We start from the raw sequence: 18,972 nt of genomic DNA, 5'->3' as shown, positions 1-18,972 counted from the left end.
ATACAATGGTCCACTTAGTTTTCTGTTTTTAAAAGAACTATCACACAACCAGCATGATGGTCATGATATGACAATATCACCACCTTCAACACCTCTTTGATCCTTTTGTCTGTGACATCTTTTGATTATCTGCTCCTATCACTGCTTGCTTATCTCCACAATCACCACACCCTCAACTTCTCTCCCCCCCCACCCCCCCCCCCCCACCACCAACCTTAGACCAGCTTATATTTCACCTTTCTCCTAACTATAGTTCTGCCGAAGGGTCATGAAGACTCGAAACGTTAACTGATTTCTTCTCCACCGATGCTGCCAGACCTGCTGAGTTTTTCCAGGTAATTCTGTTTTTGTTGTGGATTTCCAGCATCCGCAGTAGCTTTTAGCTTTTTGTTTTTATCTCTGTGTTTAATTGACTGCCATCTCTCTTCAAGAAATGCCCTCTCTGAAGAAGTATGGATCTGTTCTCCGACAGGATTTCCGCCTGTCTCTTCTGCCCTGCTCACCTTCATTGCTTTCCATTTCTCTCCTGGTGTTTGACAAGTTGTTTACTAAAACCCGCTTTCACAGCCATATCTCCTTTCTCAGTGACTGTCTCCGTCTCCGACTCACCCCACGTGGATTTCACCTGAAATTCCATCCCTCTTGTTTCAAACCCACCCAGGATTACAGGTATCTCCGGGACATAAAACGTTTCTCGGACTGCTGTTCCCGTCGCATTCTGAGATCCACACTCAGTGCCATGCGCCGCCATATGAACACACTCGACCTCTCCCTCCAGCAGCACCGCCGCACCCTTTTTCAAAGCTGCGCGTGCCCCCAGTTTCATTTTATTCTTCGCCTCATCCGTCGCCTCAACAAGAAACTTTTTCTCTTTCTCTCAAGTGCTAAGGAACGCAAGCTCCAACAACTCATCGACACCAACACCCATCTGGGACCCTCCACCCCTGTTTGTCCCTCCGTCCCCACCCCATCTTCCAATCCCAGCCCCAGCCGCGTATTCACTATACCCCCTGACCTTCCCCTCTCCGATGCTGAACGTTCAGTGCTCAGCAAAGGACTTAGTTTCATACCCTTACGCCCTCATCTCAATGAATTTCGGGCTCGGCATGATGCTGAACTCTTCTTCCGCCGTCTTCATCTCCGTGCTCACTTCTTTGGGCAGGAGTCCTCTCCCCGTTCAACGGATCCTTTTACCCACCTCCAATATTCTCCCTCCACCTGGACCCCTCCCTCTGGATTCTTACCTTCTCTTGATCTTTTCATTGAGAACTGTCGGCGTGACATTAGCCGTCTCAATTTCTCTGCTCCTCTCACCCATTCTAATCTGTCTCTCTCTGAACTCACTGCACTCCGTTCTCTCAGGTCCAACCCCAACATTGTCATCAAACCCGCTGACAAGGGTGGTACTGTTGTTGTCTGGCGCATTGACCTCTACCTCGCGGAGGCTGAGCGTCAACTCGCAGACACTTCCTCCTACCTCTCCCTGGACCATGACCCCACCACAGAACATCAAGCCATTGTTTCCAGGACTGTCAGTGACCTCATCTCCTCTGGAGATCTTCCTCCCACAGCTTCCAACTTGATAGTTGCCCAACCTCGGACGGCCCGCTTCTACCTCCTACCCAAAATCCACAAACAGAACTGTCCTGGCAGACCGATCGTGTCAGCCTGTTCCTGCCCCACGCAACTCATTTCTCGTTATCTTGACTCCCTTCTCTCTCCCCTTGTCCAGTCCCTTCCCACCTACATCCGTGATTCCTCTGACACCTTACGTCACATCAACAATTTCCAGTTCCCTGGCCCCAACCACCTCCTCTTCACCATGGATGTCCAATCCCTCTACACCTCCATCCCCCACCAGGATGGTCTGAGGGCCCTTAGCTTCTTCCTTGAACAGAGGCCCCAACAATCCCCATCCACCACTACTCTCCTCCTTCTCACACTGAACAATTTCTCCTTTAACTCCTCTCACTTCCTCCAAATATAAGGTGTGGCTATGGGTACCCGCATGGGCCCCAGCTATGCCTGTCTCTTTATGGGGTATGTGGAACATTCCTTGTTCCAGTCCTACTCCGGCCCCTTCCCACAACTCTTTCTCCGGTACATCGATGATTACTTCGGTGCTGCTTCATGCTCTCGTCGGGACCTGGAAAAACTTATTAATTTTGCTTCCAATCTCCACCCCTCCATCATTTTCACATGGTCCATCTCTGACACTTCTCTTCCCTTCCTTGACCTCTCTGTCTCAATTTCTGATGATAGACTGTCCACCAATATCCATTACAAGCCTACCGACTCCCACAGCTACCTCGACTACAGCTCCGCACACCCCGCTTCCTGTAAGGACTCCATCCCATTCTCTCGGTTCCTTCGCCTCCGTCGCATCTGTTCTGATGACGCTACCTTCAAAAACAGCTCCTCTGACATGTCCTCCTTCTTCCTTAACCGAGGTTTTCCACCCACGGTCGTTGACAGGGCCCTCAACCGTGTCCGGCCCATATCCCGCGCATCCTCCCTCACGCCTTCTCCTCCTTCCCAGAAACAGGATAGGGTCCCCCTTGTCCTCACTTATCACCCCACCAGCCTCTGCATTCAAAGGATCATCCTCCACCATTTCCGCCAACTCCAGCATGATGCCACCACCAAACACATCTTCCCTTCACCCCCCCTGACGGCATTCCGTAGGGATCGTTCCCTCCGGGACACCCTGGTCCACTCTTCCATCACCCCCTACTCCTCAACCCCTACCTATGGCACCTCCCCATGCCCACGCAGAAGATGCAACACCTGCCCCTTCACTTCCTCTCTCCTCACCGTCCAAGGGCCCAAACACTCCTTTCAAGTGAAGCAGCATCTCACTTGCATTTCCCCTAACTTAGTCTACTGCATTCGTTGCTCCCAATGCGGTCTCCTCTACATTGGAGAGACCAAACGCAAACTGGGCGACCGCTTTGCAGAACACCTGCGGTCTGTCCGCAAGAAAGACCCAAACCTCCCTGTCGCTTGCCATTTTAACACTCCACCCTGTTCTCTTGCCCACATGTCTGTCCTTGGCTTGCTGCATTGTTCCAGTGAAGCCCAACGCAAACTGGAGGAACAGCACCTCATCTTCCGACTAGGCACTTTACAGCCTTCCGGGCTGAATATTGAATTCAACAACTTTAGATCTTAAACTCCCCCTCCCCCCATCCCCACCCCGTTTCTCCCCCCTCCCTTTTTTTTTCCAATAATTTATATAGATTCTTCTTTTCCCACCTATTTCCATTATTTTTAAATCTAAAACTAAAACTTTGTTAGTCTTTCCACCCCACCCCCACTAGAGCTGTACCTTGAGTATCCTGTCTTCCATTCTTAATTAGCACTTTTCTTAGACAATATCACCACCTTCAACACCTCTTTGATCCTTTTGTCTGTGACATCTTTTGATTATCTGCTCCTATCACTGCTTGCTTATCTCCACAATCACCACACCCTCAACTTCTCTCTCCCCCCACCCCCCCACCTTAGACCAGCTTATATTTCACCTTTCTCCTAACTATACTCAGTTCTGCCGAAGGGTCATGAAGACTCGAAACGTTAACTGATTTCTTCTCCACCGATGCTGCCAGACCTGCTGAGTTTTTCCAGGTAATTCTGTTTTTGTGATGGTCTGAATAGCCTTTCTTCTTTACAGAGCCTCTTTATGTTCTCAAACTGTTACTGGTTCACGCTGGCTTCAGTCAATCACCCCACCTTTGCTGTTTGCAGTTTCTTAAAAATGGGTGAATGAACATTTTCAATGGTAATACACTGAACTGGTTAGATTATGATTGAATTGTATGGATATTTTTCTAGTACCATCTTTTAGTAGGAGAAGCTAAGGGCAGAATTTTGCCCTTGACGTGCGGGATCGGTGAGGATGGGCGGGGGCATTCGGGAAGCTGACCACTGCCCGCGATCGGCAGCGCACCGCGATTTTACGCTGGCAGGCCAATTAAGGCCAATGGCAATCCGGCAGCCGATTCAAAAGCGACCTCAGCAGCCACTGGAAGGCTGCCATGGAAGGACACTGAACTCTCGATGGATTCCAGTGCGGTTGGACACGGCTGGTGGGAGGCAGGTTGGCGGGGCAGTCAGCCCCACATTTCTCAGGTGAGTGCCTCGCTGCCATCCTGGTGAAGGTGGCAGCGAGGAGAGAAAAACCCTTGTCCCAGGGATGGGAAGAGGAGGCCCCCCACCTCACCAAAAAAGGCCTGGGAGGAGGTGGCATCCAGGGTCAGCAGCCACAAGGTGGTGAGGCGCACATGGGTCCAGTGCCAGAAGCACTTCAATGATCTCCTGCGATCAGGAAGGGTGAGTACCGTGTTGGCATGGGTCACTTTGCAAAACAGGTAAGAGCTGCCCATCCCCCTGTGGACTTCAGAGGTATTAGAGTGTGAGTGGCAAATGTCAATGAGGCAGGATCTGGCCAAGGGGGTGAGCCCTGGCTGCTTGGACTGAGTGTCTTGCGGCTCCAGGGTCACGAACCGGCCGAGCCCTGCGAGGTGTTCCTCAGGTGGGGTTGGCCAGGCTGCAATTTTGCTGCAGGTAGAGAGTGGACTAATCAATGCTCCTCTGCCCTTTCAGGAGAAAACATCCCATAACAATGCCGAGAGGTTGCGGACTGGCAGGGGACCCAACACCTCCTCATCCTCACACGCTACGAGCAGGAGGCCCTGGAGCTGGAGAGGCGCCATGCATCTCGGTCAAGCGGCCGCGGTGAGGCTGAGGTGCCAGAGGAAGGTAAGAGCACAGTGCACTGAGGTGAGAATATCAGTTATTGCTGCCATTGCAGTGTAGTCTCCATATTGATGTGAGCCCCGAACCTGGAATCCCCATTGATAATCAAAAGTCGACGGCACCATGATGTATATCTTTGTCTCATCAAGGTGCCAGGCACGCACAGTGACAGTGTCATGACTTAAACTAGTGACTTGTCCTTCTTCTCCCTTTTAGGCTCACCAGCAGATCGTTATGAGGAGCCTGAAGGCCCATCCCTGACCCATGAGGACCACCATGCTCACCAGGCACCTGCGTCACGCCCTATCAAGCAGCATCAGCGAAGATACCAGCATTTCGGTGGGCATAACATCGCCGTAAAGTCTATTGGGGCACATTGGTGAGGGCACTTCATTTGAGGTGCAGCCGGAGGCAGAGAGTGCCCAGGGCGCCAGCAGTTGGAGGACTGCTGGGGACCAAGGCAATGCTCAGTCGATGGCTGATGATGGGCCTCTAGAGACCTCCATGAGTCAGCAGATACTGGATGTCCAGCAGGGTGCAGGAGGATCTGGTGCAGATACACGAGGGAATGCGTGCCTTGGTGTCCATTGTGGAGGAGTCCGTGTGGAGCATAAACACTGCGTTGACCTCATGGCCAAGCGCAATGCCTCTTCCATGGAGAGAGTAGTGACTCACATGGAGAGGCTCCTCCAGGGGCTCAATCAGGGGTCCCTGGGGATGCGCTTGGACCTGCAAGCCCTCACACCGGCAATGACCTCAGCTGTTCAGTGTCAGTGTGGGAGATGGTTTGGGCACCCAGTATCCCAGCTCGGTGCCTGTCCATCAATGATAAGCAGGGAGGACCAATGCGACCTCACGTTGACACACGAGCTGCCTGTCGTCCCTGTGGGCTCCTCTCAGGGCGCTCCAGATGACGGCAGCAGCTCCTCTGCCCCTCTGCCAGTGACCGGGGCATCTGATGAGGCTGTGGCGATTGGGGAGATGCCAGCCGTGGCACTGGCCGCTCCCTCCCAAGCGGGGCCAGCACAGGCTCCAGGGGACAGAGGATGCCCGCCAAGGTCATCAAGGCCAACAAGACACCAGGGCGAGCAGGCTGTCTCCAATGCCGGTGCCAGTGAGGGGGGAACACCTAGACGTAGCACCAGCAAACGAAAACTTAAAGCACCTTAAACACAAGACGGCCTTATCACGGGTGATATTTTGTTCCCCCATTTTTCTTTACATTTTTAATGGTGTGATGGAAACATCAGTTAATGTTAATTTCAGCAATGTTTCACATTCAAAAGTAAATGAGATGTTATTTTGTGCAGTTGGCCTCTGTATGCTTCATTTGTTCTGTAGGTGCAGGGTAGGCCATGATTTTATGATGGACCCGTGTCACCTGAAATTTTATTGCACTGGTACAAAGTGTATGTTGTTGACCAAGGAAATGGTCCTGTCAGGGATCGAGTATGGAGCCTGCAGCCCTGGCATATGGTGGTGGTTATTTGGTGGGCTAGGTGAAGGATCATTGGATCAAAGCATCCTGGGTGTCCCTGCCTCCCTGGAGGTTACCCAGGTCAGCGTCTATGCCCTCAGCGTTCTCATCACCGTGCTCGTCCTCGGACCAACTACTGAACTCATCATCTGTTCCCTGTGCAGCTGCGCCAAGAGCTTCTTCCTCCACTGCTTTCCCCCTTTCCAGTGCCAGATTGTGGAGAGCGCAGCTTGCAACCACTATCAGTGACACAGGATCTAGGGGGTATTGGAGTCCGCCCCCTGAATGGTCCAGGCATCGGAAATGCATCTTGAGAAGACTGATGGTTCTCTCTACCACTGCCCTTGTGGAGGTGTGGCTCCTGTTTTGCTGCTGCACAGCCTCTGTTCTTGGATAGTAGAGAGTCGTCATGAGCCACTTTTTGAGCGGATAGCCCTAGTCACCCAGCAGCCATCCATCCAATCAGGATGGAGCACTGAAGAGTCTCGGCATCTGGGAGTGCCTCAGGATGTAGGCATCATGGGAGCTGCCAGGGTACCTTGCACACACAATTGCAGAATCTGCATCCTGTGGTCACACACTATCTGCACATTCATGGAGTGGAAGCCCTTCCTGTTGACGAAGGCACCTGGTTCACCCTCTGGCACCTTGATGGCCACATGTGTGCAGTCTATAGCACCCTGGACGTGGGGGAAGCAGGCAATCGCTGTGAAGCTTCTGGCTCACTGTGTCTGGCTGGCCTCATCTGTACGGTAATAAATGAAATACATTGGAGAGACCAAAGGCAGACTGAGTGACTGCATTGCGGAGCACTTCAGGTCTGTCCCCAAGCATGACCTAGACTTTCCTGTCGCTTGCCATTTCAACACACCACCCTGCTCTCATGTCCACATGTCCGTCCTTGGCCTGCTGCAATGTTCCAGTGAAGCTCAACGCAAACTGGAGGAACAGCACCTCATCTTCCGACTAGGCACTTTACAGTCTTCCGAACAATGAGTTCAACAACTTCAGACCATGAACTCTCTTCTCTATCCTCACCCCTTTTTTATCCCCTTTTTTCTACATTCATTTTTATTTTTTATCCACTTATTTTATTCATTTATCCATGGTTTTATCCCCTTTTTTATCCCCCCTTCTATCCCATTTTCTATCCTTTTTTCCCCACCAGTGCCCCCTCCCCCCATCCCATCCCCAAAAGGGCCACCTATTACTTGTTCCATGTTGTTCTTTCACGCAATTCTACCCTTGTTCTGCTATTATCATATTCTGCTTTCTTATCTTTATGCCACTATCAGCACCTTTTTAACCTTTACCATGACCATTAACACTCCCTTTGTCCTTTAGTTCATGACATCATTGTCAATCTCGCTTTTGTTCCCACCTATCGATGGCCTATGCAGCTTCACCCCCCCTTAAACAGTATAAATTTCATCACATTTCCACTTCTCTTCAGCTCTTAACAAGGGTCAGATGGACTTGGAAAGTTAACTCTGTTTTTCTCCCCACAGATGCTGCTAGACCTGCTGGGTTTTCCAGCATTTTCTGCTTTTGTTGAAAATACTAATAGTTGCCTTTCAAATCTCTTTGTAAAATCGCATGCTACAGTCATTAGATGCACGAGAGTTTCTGAAAAGGGAACCAGCCGCTGTCAGTATCTGTAATTCCAGTTCCTTCAAACTGACATATTATTTCTGAAAGACCATTTCCTATTTCTTTGTATTATTAATTATCTATTACTCAATGCAACTAAAATCCATACATAACATTTTTCTTTCTTATGTAATGTTTACTCCAAATAATAGCTTGAACAAAGTAACAACCGAAAAGCAGGGTAAAGCAAAAGTGATCCAGGGCAGGATTTTGCCCTTGACGAGGGTGCTCGGCGGGGGCGGTCAGGAAGCCACCCACCACCCGCAATCAGCTCCACACCGCGATTTCACATGGGCAGGCCAATTAAGGTCTGTCCTGCATGGAACGGGAGCGGCAACGTTCAGCGTTGCCTGTGCGGGCAGGGAGAGGAGGGAGAGCCAGGCCTAGCGCGTAGTTCGTGCATGCGCGAGAAAGAGCACTTCAATCTCCCTGAGGCAAGGAGCTGCCTCAGGGACACTGAAGCGCTGTGTAAAAAAAAAAAGAGAATAAAAATTTAATAAAGCATGTCTGAGCTGGGAAATGTTTTTAATTCAAAAATGAAGTTTTTATTTAACGTTCATTTGCTTTAGGAAACCTCATCCCGCTCATGGATGAGGTTTCCTAAAAAATGTAAAGGCTGCTTGGCCATTTCGCCTGCCCACCAACTGTTAGGTTGGACGGGCAGCGTAAATTTGAATTTGATTAGATTGTTAATGGCTGTAATAGGCCTTTTAATTATTGGCGGACGCACGCCTGACATCATCGCGCATCATTTTACGCTCGGGCGTGTCAGGCGCGCACCCGCATGGCAAACATAATATTCTGCCCCCAGTCTTTTTAGTGGTCATGGATTCACATGGAAGAATACATGTGCACATTAAAAAGCTTAAAAATTGATTCAAGCTAAACAAAGGAACAGCCTTCGGTCTCAAGTGTTCAGACTTTCTTGTACCACACTGCAAGTAATAAATCGTTTCTGTTGTTAGAGGTGCTATTTGTTATATATAACCACTAACATCATTTATTTGATAATCATGCAACCCAATCACAAAGCTTTTACTGATCTACTTAAATGCAGCTTTCTGCTTATGTTCTAAATCTATTCAACTGGTCATTTGTAGAATTAATGGAGAATTTTAATATGTCAACAAACATTTTGTGAATACGGCCCACAATGTCTTGACAAATACAGCTGTGATATCATGTAAAAAGTGCTAGGAGTCTGTTCGATACCATCTGTGTGATATCTAACATTCTTCTATCATAGTTGTAAAGCTGGTGCAATCTATCAATAGTTTCTAGATGTTGTTTCTAGAACAGGCGAAAGAGGACCTGGAGGCAGTCAAAAAGACCTAGAAGAACGGGTGATCTGGAGGTCAAAAATGGACCGTGTTCACAGGAACATGATGTACAAACCTCTTGGTAAAGAGGGAAAAAAACGTAACCAACATCACCCTCACCCTGATAGCCACCTTTGTGTGCGGCTGCATCAAGCTTTGCGTAGACCCTCAATATGCAAACACCAAGTATTACTATGTGCTGAGATTCTACCTGTCCCCGGTGTTGCGCAGGATGACTCTGGCCGCATTGCCGTGGATCACTCCAAGCAGTTGGACAGTGCAGTACTGCCTATCCTTCATGTAAAAGTTTATGCAGAAAAGCACCTTTGACCACAAGTTCATCAGGCATTGGTCAGCATGTAATGTTCTAGAGACCCTGCAGGAAAAGGAGATGGCAGATCCTATCGGGTGGTTCCCTGAGAAGACTGTCGCAGTCATTTGGCAAAATGTATTATCGCCAGAACTTTCAAACAAGCACCAAAATGTAGCTCGGCTGGTGGCAAGAAAGGCACTCCCCATCAGTTCCCTCCCCTCAGCACTTTGCCCTTGAAGTGGCTGTGGTGGGGAAGAGACCATTGTTCATCTCCTTCTGGAATGTGCCTTTGCAAAGAAGGTTTGGAGAGAGACGCAGAGGTTTTTAATCAAGCTTCATCCCAAGCAGGGCTGTGACACAGGACCATATGACCTATGTGCTGTTTCCAGGGATGTACACCAAAAGAAATATCAACTGTGGCTGATGGACCATCAAATTGATGAAAGACTCTCTTTGGTCTGCTCAAAACTTGGTGGTCTTCCAGTGCAAAGAGTTGTCCTTGACCGAGTGTTGAAAACTGGCACATTCCAAGGTCCAGGACTATGTGCTGAGCGCCTCACTAAAGCTTGGGGCAGTCGCCGCAGAGGTGCAATGGGGAAAGGTTGCTGTCTAAGACCTTTCAGCCATACTACACTACAGCTTTACAACTATGACAGAAGAATGTTAGATATCACACTGGGCTGGAAAATTCGTAGAACTCCTTGGTCTGTATCCATGACATGGATTGTATATTGTGAATATCACGAGTATTGAAATTGTGTTGAGGCACCTTAGAGGGGAACAATATGTATGAAGAAAAGTTAAATTCTATTGCACTTTCTGTAACTTTTCAATTTGAATCATTTTGCCCTCAGACTGTATGCCTGACATGGAATATATATTGTAAATATCCAGAGTATTCCAATTTTATAGAGGCACCTAAGAGTGGAACATGGGGCAGAATTTTGCCCTTGACGGGTGGGCGGGCCCCACCGGCTCAGCGGCGGGCGGGCAGCCGATCGCTGGCGCCGAAACGGGCCCCGCCGCCATTTTAAGTGGGCAGGCTGCCCGACGCTTCCTGTGTGGTGGGGGGGGGTGGGGTGGGAGGGTGTTTCCCCAACTGTCAGAGTTCGCTCTTTCGTGCATGCTCACATCTCCCTGAGGCAAAGTGCTGCCTCAGGGAGATCGCTGAAAGGCTGGCAAATATAAAAAATAGAACAATAAAAAATTAATTAACATGTCTCCCTCATGTGAAAATGTCACACGAGATGGGACATGTTAATGAAATAAACAAAAACTTTATTAAAAGTTTTTAAAACCGCTATCAGACCTCATCCCGCCACTGGATGAGGTTTGCAAAAAAATCTCCTACCCACCTGCCCGTTGGGCCCGTGCCCCGTCCCAAAGTTCGCACGGGCCCCTCAAAATTGTCGACGATTGGCAAGTTAAGGGCCTTAATGAGGCCTTTAATTAATGGCGGGCGCGCATCCCACTGCATAGCACGCCTGCCAACCGAAATATCGCGATGCTGCGCACTGACGTCGGGACACCCGCACGCCAGCCAGAAGATTCTGTCCATGATGTATGGAGACGTGTAGAATTTTATTGCACTTCCTGTAATTTTCAAGTTCAAATGTTTTGTCATCTGTTTTTACAAGTTTTATGAATAAAGTACATTTTTGGGAAAAAAGGGCCTAGAAGGGTGGGCAAAAAGAGGACCCAGGGACAGTCAGCAGCACCTAGAAGAACTATTCAATCCAGTCCAGTCCAGTCCAGTCTGTGGCTCCAGAGTGGAGTGGCCATATGTCCTGAGGGAAATCAAAGTGTGACATCACAGGGAAACAGATATGATTGGTTGGTGAATATTTTGCTTGTTTATCTTCAAAACTCATAAAATCTTAGTTACCAATAAATTACATTAGTTATAGCAAGTTTAGTAGCAGTAGTAAAGATTATTAAGTAGCAGTGTTTATTAATTATAAATTAATTAAGGAAAATGAATTAATTAACACAGAATAAAGATGGCAGGGCAAGCGGTGTGTTGCGACTGTGTGAGCTCCTGGAGATCCTGTGATCCAGGGCAAAAACATCTGCAGTAAGTGTGTGGCTTGAGGAGCTTCGGTTTAGAGTCCTTGAGCTGGAGGCCGAGCTGCAGGTGCTACAATGTATCAGGGCTGGGGGGAAGTTATTGTAAGGTGTTGGGCATAGTTCAGTAGATCTTATTAAAGTACTTGTTGTCTTAGGTAGCTCAACAGTAAGTATTTATTAACTACTACAAACAATATACATAGGTATGGTAAAGGTCCAAACTATGAGCTGTCTCTATGCTTGCTTCCATACATGGCTGTCTCCAACACTGCACTGGCCCCAAGGTGCAGGTCGTGTGTTCTCTTACATCGCTGTGTGAGCAGTACTGTACTCAGCCCCACATACCAGATCCTCATACTACACCTCCCCCAAGTCTTTATCCAACGTATTTACAAGTTAACCCAGTTTGCCCCATGTATTTACATCATTATTACTACCCCATCTTCCTCAAGTATCTGAGTTCATAGGTTCAGGCGGTCTGGAGGCCTATTAACCCTTCCATGTTTTGTTCTCACTACTGTTGGTGGAGTGGTAGGCTCTGTCGCTGGAGGTAAACTTTATTGAATTGGAGGTTGTTCTGGCATCTTGATGCCTTTTCATCCTCCTTTTCCATTCTTTGGCCGTGAATCTCTCTTTGTTGATTCATCAGTTGTAGTGATAGATGGCGATTAGTTTGTTCTGCTCTTTACAGAGCGGACAAACTCTGGGCTCATCTCTATAGTATTATTTTCTCGTCTTCCTTTATGCGGCTCACTGTGACTCATGCTGGGATGGAAGATGGCTCTTCCTGTTGTCAGGGTGTGACCTGGTAGTAAGCTCACCTTTGCGTTTTGGCTGTGTAGTGTGCTGCCGTCAATGGGTGGCTGCTACTCGGTTCCAGCATCGTTTGGTGCACTGTCATTCTGCCTGGGGATTGCAGCGTCTGCTCTGTGGTCTCAGGGTTTATCTCTCCAACTAGCGTTGGAGCCGGAGGTTGAGGCTCTTCTTGTTGCTGGTTCCTGTCTTGACTGTCATCTACTCAAGGTATTGTAACCATTTGAGTGGTTGGCTAGTCTGACGAATGAGGGGCTTCTGCCACTTGGAACAAAAATGGACAAACCTGCTCTGCAAAGAAAGACGACAATTCAGAGCTGAAGTCCCAGTCGACAAAATCTTTCTTGTTGGAGCTCTCGGAAACTTGCAGTTCTCTATAATTTACAACAGTGGTTGTCTTGACACCTTCTGCTGTTTTGAGGAGATTCAGGGCTGCACAGGCATCTCTGTTCAAGAGAGAAAAAGACTGGTAACAGATTACGTACATCAGCTCGAAGATTTGTTTGCCGCCATACTTTAATGATTCCAGAATCATGCCTCTGACCAGAAGTCAGGCTCCTCCAAGCCCATAAAGTGGTGTGCCCACTGTTCATAGCCAGAGGCCTCTCATCCGTAGTTCTTTATCTGACAGGACCGTGACACTAGCTTCCATGTTCAACTTAATGTTTGTGAGATGGTCATTAACTGAGATGTTCGCATTCCAGATTGAAAACGCAGGATCTTTGACCTCACCCAAGAATCAAGCCTGTGTGTCCTCCTGGTGTGATGCCTTGACCTCATGAATCCCCTTGGGATCTTCTGTGCGTTTTGATGTTTTGGCTTTGCTCAGCTTGCCAAAGTGTCCAATTCTGTTACATTGAAAGCACTGGGCTGGAATTGCCAGACATTGATCATTTCTGTGGGGGTGCTTTGTTCCACATCACTGGCATGGTCGCTCTACTGGTTGGTTAGGGTATTGTGCCCCGTGGCCTGGGGTGTCCCGGTTTCTGTGCTGTTTCACGGACTGGACACTGGAGTTTACTTTGTACCATGGTTTGCTTTCTTTCCTGTGCTACAAGTGGATCTCAGGCTGCCTGACAATCTGGATGGCTTTCTCAGGGGTTAGATGTTCCTTCGCTTGAAGCATGCCTGAGAGTGCATCACCTGCCGCTCCTACAACTATTCAATCCCTGATTAGCTCAGATTTCATGTCTCCATAATCACAGCCTTCAGTCATTCTGTACAGCTTGTTAATGAAGAATGCGACAGGTTTTCCTGGCTGATGGACACCTTTATTAAATTTAGCCCTTTCAAGGATTATGTTACTTCTGTGATTAAAGTAAGTGTCAAATGATTTTAAAACTTCATCAAATTTTGCAGATGATTCATTGATTCCTTGTCTAGTTATTATATTGTTCACTATCAGGCGTACCGGATAAAGCAGTGTGTTAATTTGTTCAGTTTCTGTCTTTTTATTCAGACCTGGAGCATTCATGTATCTAAGACTCTCTCTATAGTCCCCAATTTTGTGATTGATCTGGGCCTTGGATCAGTCCAAATTGATCTGGAAGAATGGATTTCTGATCTATGGTTAAAATTTTTAAATTGCAGGTTCAGCTTTAAGAGGTTTCCAAACATCCAAGATGGCGCCACCGTACGCTTCTTCCCAAAGGGTTTTCCCGCACTTGCTATTTTGGCAGGCTCTCACAGTAATGACATTTGCGATCTCAGCGTTTAAATATTTTCAAAAATGGCTGCCTGGAACGACTGGTTAGAGCAGGCTTGCCCAACCCGTGGGCCCCAGAACGATTGTTGAAAATACCGCCTAAGATGGCTCAGTGCATTTGAAGATTTCTTCAGGGGCCTGTTCCTCCAATCACAGCCACATTTACTGCTGATAGACTCACTATTGAGCCTATCAGCGTCAAACATGGGAGAGAAACAGGCTGTGATTGGAGAAGCAGCATATACCAGCAACTGCGAGTATTTGAAGTTAGAGAGAGAGAGAGAGACTTTGGAGCACACATTCACCATGCTTTCCCATGGCTGCCGGTGCTCTGGCCCAGCTGCATTTCCCTGGCTCTCCCCTGGTATACCCCGGGTCCCACTGGTTCTCTCCCACTTTCCCCTGACTCACCCACAATTCCTCCCGGCTCTATCCTGGTTCTCCCCTCGTTTCTCCAGCTGTCCCCTGGTTCTTGGCCCTCCCCGCTGCGGGCACCTGCGTTCGGGCACTGCTCAGCCTCAGGCCTCAGTCCAGCTCACATTGCACCTACCTCCACCCCCAAGCTGATTTTGTGAGTGATGGTGAGTAAGGGAGTGTGAGGGTGGGTGAGTGAGTGGCTGAGTGAGTGTGAGTGTGGGCGAGTGGCTAAATGAATATGAGGGTGAGTGAGTGGCTGAGTGAGCATGAGGGTGGGTGTGTGGCTGAGTGAATGTGAGGGTGGGTGAGTGAGTGTGAGTGAGCATGGGTAACATGCGCACATGTGCGAGGAAAATAAGTTGAGTGCGTGTGAGAGAGAGGGTGAGTGCGTGTGTCTGTGCATGTGTGGGTGAGAGAGGGGAGTGTGTGTGTCTGGCTCACTCCCAGCCGCAGAGTTCTCATTCACCCTCACCCCCACGCACCAACAGGTACTCTCACAGTGGGTGAGGGTGAGTTGGTGAGCATCCTGAATCTTGGAGTGAGCTGGACACACACCTTCTCACCCTTTCACACTTGTCTTTATTTATTGCTCATTTTCTGATTATCAATTTATTGTTTTTTTTGCTCAGCAAGTTATTTCTAATCATACGTAAGCATTTTTTTTAGAAATTCATGTTTGATGTTGTGCCAAACCTTATCTTTCCGAAATTTGCTCATCGGACCCCCAAATGTGAGAAAAATTGAAATGTGGCCCTCCCTAGAGAAAAGGTTGGACAAGCCTTGGTGAGAGTCTTCCTCACTTTAGCACATTGCTCTTGGGCCTTGGAAGTGTTGAATCCTGGCTGTTGCTGGGTTTTTTAAGCTGCCTACTCAGTTGCGATTAATTTTTAATTATTTTTTTTTCCTTGTTTGGAGTGAGCTCGGCTGGTATTCTGGCACCGACTTGGGAACCAGCTTTCTCAGAATGTGATTTAAACAGCAATTTCTGACCACTACAGTATTTAACTTTTTTCGGGACTTGTGCTATCCGGGGATTTTTAATTGTTAGCTCACCCCTGCTAGGTCTGCTGACTCTGGATACTCTGGATATTGAAGCTCGACTTCCATGGGATTCAGTGGAGTCTTCTGCTACAGTGAGGAATTTAATTGCTCCCTTCAGCTTCCAAGCCTTTCTTTGGAGCATTTCTCTGGCTTGGTCCTTCACTTCTTGAGATTTTCTTCAGGTCAGAACGTTTCTTTGATTTTTCCTTCCATTTTCCAAGATTTTAATTTTCTTCTGCAGTGTCTGCGAGGTTTTGAGTTCTTCCATTCGCTGCCACCATGTTGTAAGACGTTGGGCATAATGCAGTAGGTCTTATTCAGGTATTCGTAGTCTTAGGTAGTCCTACAGTAAATACTTATTAACTACTAGAAATTATATATATAGGTACACTAAAGGTCCAAGCTAGGAGCTGTCTCCATGCTTGCTTCTACACATGGCTCTGTTCAGTACTACACTGATGCCTAGGTGCGGGTCATGTATTCTCTTACATCACTGTGCGGATGGTACTGTACTCAGTCCCATGTTAACCCTTTATGTGCCAGACTCTTTTACTACAAAAGTTGCCTGGACACTTTGTACCAGGAGGCAGTCACACCCCTTAGGTTAGGGTCTTCTGATTTGGTCAGTGGTCAGGGACAGGAGGGTGCGAGTGAAGCAGGTATGGGTCCCAGAAGGTAGAGGTGGAGGAGCCTCAGCCTTTGCAATTGTGCAATACGTTCAAGGTTCTTGCAACCTGTATGGATGAAAACAGTGGCTGGAGGCTGGATGAGCAAACTGACCATGGCACCATTGTACAAAAAGCCATCCAAGTGAGGGGAGTTGATAGGAATGTAGTGGTAATTGAGGACACTTTAGTCAGGAAGATAGGTGCAGTTCTCCACAGCCAAGAGCGTGTGTCCAGACAGCTGTGTTGCCTGCACAGTGCCAGGGTTCAGGACATCTGCTCAGGGCTGGAGAGGAACTTGCAGTGGGAGGGGGAGGATCCAGTAGTTGTGGTCCAGGTAGATACCAATGATATAGGTAGAATTAGGAAAGAGGCTCTGCTGAGGGAGTATGAGCAGCTAGGGGCTAAATTAAAAAGCAGAACCTCAAAGGTAATAATCTCTGGATTATTATATGACCACAAGCAAATTGGCATAGGTTAAATCAGGTTAGAGAGTTAAATGCATGACTCAAAGATTGATGTGGGAGAAGTGGGTTTCAATTCATGGGGCACTGGCACCAGTACTGGGGTAAGTGGGAGCTGTACCACTGGGACGGTCTTCATCTGAACCATGCTCAGATGAGTGTTCTGGTGTGTCGTATAACAATGGTGGTAGAGAAGGCTTTAAACTAAATAGTGGGGGCGACAGATCAAGTTTGGGAAAATGTGATAAATTAAATAGAAAATACAAGACAAGACAGCAAGGTAGAAATAAAGGAAATGATAATCAGAGCATGGCTGGAAGGGACAGAGTGTACAAATTTAAGGATGTACTAACAGATAAGGCTAGAGGTTACAAAACTAGTAAAAAGGAAAGGACTAAAGGCTCTGTATCTGAATGCACGTAGTATTTGTAACAAAACAGATGAACTGACAACGCAAATAGAAATAAATATGTATGATAGCCATCACTGAGCCATGGCTGCAGGATGACAAAGACTGGGACCTGAATATTCAAGGGTACATGACATTTAGAAAGGACAGGAAGTTAAGAAAGGGTGGAGGGGTAGCTCTGTTAATTAAGGAAGACATTGTTAGAATGAAGAGAGATGACCTTCGTTCTGGAGATCAAGATGTAGATTCAGCTTGGGTAGAGATCAGAAATAGTAAAGGTAAGAAGTCAGTTGTGGGAGTGGTTTATAGGTCAAACTGTAGTCCAACTGTAGGACGGGATATACATGAAGGAATAATGGGGCTTGTGAGAAAGGCACTGTGATTTTAATCTTCCTATAGATTGGATGAATCAGATTGGCAAAGATAGCCTGGATGATGAGTTCATAGAGTGTTTTCGAGACAGTTTCTTAGAGCAGCATGTTGTAGTACCAACCAGAAAGCAGGCTATACTAGATCTGGTAATGTATAATGAGACAGGATTAATTAATGACCTCATAATGAAAGTGCCCCTGGGTAACAGTGATCATAATATGACTGAATTTCACATTCAGCTGAGGGAGGGGGGAGTGGATCTAAGACTGGTATTTTAAACTTAAATAAGGGCAGTTATGAGGGCATGAAGACAGAGCTGGCTAAAATGAACTGGGAATTTAGGTTAAGGGATAGGTCAGTAGAGATGTAGTGGCAGACATTGAAGGAGATAGTAGATGCATTGGTTTTACTTTTCCAAAATTCCCAAGATTCTGGAGAGGTCCCATCAGATTGGAAAATAGTGAATGTGACTCCTCTATTCATGAAAGAAGGGAGACAGAAAGCAGGAAACTACAGGCTAGTTAGCTTAACATCTGTCATAGGGAAATTACTGGAATCTATTATTAAGGAGGTTATAACGGGCACTTAGGGCAGAATTTAGCCCTTGTCAGGTGGGTTCAGCAGGGACGGTCGGGAAGCCAACTGCTGCCTGCGATTGAGGCCATGAAACGCGAGCGGCAGCGCTCAGCGCTGCCTTTGCGGGTGGGGAGAGGAGGGCGAGCGGGGCGAGTGCGAACTTCGTGCATGTGCACGAGTGCATGCTTCAGAATCTCCGAGGCACAGAGCTGCCTCAGGGAGATGAAGAGTTGTAAAAAAAAAAGGAATCGAAAAGTGTAATAAAACATGTCCCCTCATGTGGCTAAAGACTCTGTCACATGAGTAGAGACATGTTATTAAATTCTAAAACTTTTATTTTTATTTGCTTTAGGGAACCTCAAACCGCCCGTGGATGAGGTTTCTTAAATAGTGCAAAGGCTGCTTGGCCTTTTTGCCTGCCCGCCAACCGTAAGGTTGGTTGGGCAGCAAAAAATTTCTTTTAATAACCTTGTTAATGGCCTTAACAGGCCTTTTAAGTGTCAGACTCTGGCGCCGCTGCCGACACTGGCACTTGCCCACCGACTGAAATATTGCGCAACTGCGCGTTGACGCCAGGACGCTCACCCGTCGTCAACACAAGTCATTTTACTCTCGAACGGGTCGGGCACGTGCCCACCCGCCAAGCTAAAAAAATTTCCCTTAGGAAATTTCAATGCAATCAGGCAGAGTCAACATCGTTTTGTGAAAGCGAAATCATGTTTGTTTGATTAATTTATTGGAGTTCTTTGAGGAAGTAACAAGCAACATGGATAAAGGGGAACCATGGATGTGCTGTACCTAGATTTTCAGAAGGCATTTGACAAGGTGCCACATCAAAGGTTACCACACAGAGCTCATGGTGTAAGGGTTAACATATTAGCATGGAAAGAAGTTTGGTTAGCTAACAGGAAACAGAGTAGGCATTA

At 47.6% G+C, this 18,972-nt stretch overlaps 1 protein-coding gene across 1 annotated transcript in view; it reads right to left on the bottom strand.

Moving 5' to 3' along the window:
• LOC144691353 (uncharacterized) overlaps positions 1–18,972 on the bottom strand; it is a 190,679-nt gene that overhangs the window by 70,411 nt on the left and 101,296 nt on the right. The gene's annotated exons all lie outside the window — the stretch shown is intronic.

Source organism: Cetorhinus maximus, chromosome 2, assembly GCF_964194155.1.
Source record: "Cetorhinus maximus chromosome 2, sCetMax3.hap1.1, whole genome shotgun sequence".
Lineage (NCBI taxonomy): Eukaryota > Metazoa > Chordata > Chondrichthyes > Lamniformes > Cetorhinidae > Cetorhinus > Cetorhinus maximus.
The sequence above is the reverse complement of the archived record's forward strand: the minus strand, read 5'-3'. Positions and strand labels throughout refer to the sequence as shown.